Here is a 1,749-nt window from a genome sequence, read left to right on the forward strand (position 1 = left end):
CATAGATGTCAGATTTATTGGGTTTTGCTTTCTTCCTGCTTCTTTTATTCCTAGGTAATGAACTGCAATATTCAATAACACAAAGGTGTTATCTGATCAAAATATAATCTGGGAATGCTGTAAAGTAAAGTTTAAAATCATTTGGGTTCTTTATATTGGCTCTTGAGTTCTGGTCCTCAACAATGTAAATATTTAATTTCATTTTTGGCACTGCAGCTTATCTATATTTCCAGTTCACTTCTATAATACAGTGGCCTGTGTGTTGGCTTATGTGTTTCTTCTTCAATAAGAAGCTCATAGTTACATACTGGGTGCATCTACACAAGACACTTTCCTGCAAATTAGCATAGTTTACTGCACACTAAGCATGTGCCACTGTGCGGGGGGGGAGGGAGATTGTTCCCTGCCCCCACCTTCTACCAGGGCGTCCTCTGCCACTGGAGCCCAGGCAGGGACTATGTCCCCCTGCCCCAGCAGCAGGTAGCTCCTAGCCCTCAGCTCTGAGATCACAATTGAAGCGGGAGCTGGGAGATCATTGTCTCCCAGCCCCTGCTTCACCATTGCAAATGGGGAATGGGGGCCTGGAAGATCCTGCAGAGCCAGAATTGGGAGATAAGGATCCCCAAACACCAGCCCCACATTTGCAGACCTGGCACTGGGAGACGAGGATCTCCCAGTGCCAGCCCCGTGGTCATGGAGCCGCAGACCTGGCACTGGGAGACAAGGATCTCCCAGTGCCAGCCCCGTGGTCATGAAGCTGGTGCTAGGAGCTCCCTGATGGTGGGGCTGGGCAGCCTGTTCCCTGCTCAGCTCACACTTCAGCTCACATTGACTTCTTCGGTCAATGGGCAGACTTTGACTAAAACCTGGAAGCTTCTTCACCAATCACCATTCACCCTTTTGCATATGTTCATTTTGGATTCTGATACCAATTACATGTTGTTTTTCACATTCCAGTCTGTTTTTCTGTCCCAAGTTGTACCATCTTCCACATCCCAAAAACTTCACCTCATTCACAGCATGCAGACTTACACAGACTCACTTGCTGTTTTTTTTCAGAAAATGATTGACACAATTAAGATGGTTACTTAGCATAAGCAAATGGCTGGCTTAGCTATCATTCTGCCTTGTGGTCAGCAGCTCTACTAGGCCACAGGTCATGCCTTTATTCAGCTGCAAATCTAGTGCTCCTCAAGATGCAAATATTGTCACCCTAACAAAAGTGAATTGGAGGTCTTATCCCAAAAGGTCCAGGAAAAATATAGAGCATAACAGGAAGCCTATTTCTCAGGTAAAGCTCATCCTCAAGCTAAGGTCATTTGAACTACCCAGATTCTTGAAATTCTGTTTCCCAAACCTCCCATTCTCATACTGATACAGACCCAACACTGTTGTTTGCCTCAGCTCAGGATCTCCTTCACTTATATTGCCCTAGGCTCCCTTTTTCTTGAGCTTTCTATAATGAGAAGAGGTGATAAACTAGCTTCATAATTTTCCTTTAATAATATTCATTCTGTTCTTTTTCCTAGGAATGGCACTAAGATTTACAGTGAGGTAATGTCCATGCTCCCTCTTTTGTCTTCCTTGTAAAGATCATAGATTCATAGATTCGTAGAAGTAGGGTCAGAAGAAACCTTGTAGATCATCAGGTCTGACCCCCTGCCCTGGGCAGGAGAGAAAACCGGGCTCAAATGACCCCAGCCAGGTAGATGTCAAGCCTCCTCTTAAAGACCCCCGGGGTAGGAGCCA

This window comes from Alligator sinensis, unplaced genomic scaffold (assembly GCF_000455745.1).
Source record: "Alligator sinensis unplaced genomic scaffold, ASM45574v1 scaffold293_1, whole genome shotgun sequence".
NCBI classification, from domain to species: domain Eukaryota; kingdom Metazoa; phylum Chordata; order Crocodylia; family Alligatoridae; genus Alligator; species Alligator sinensis.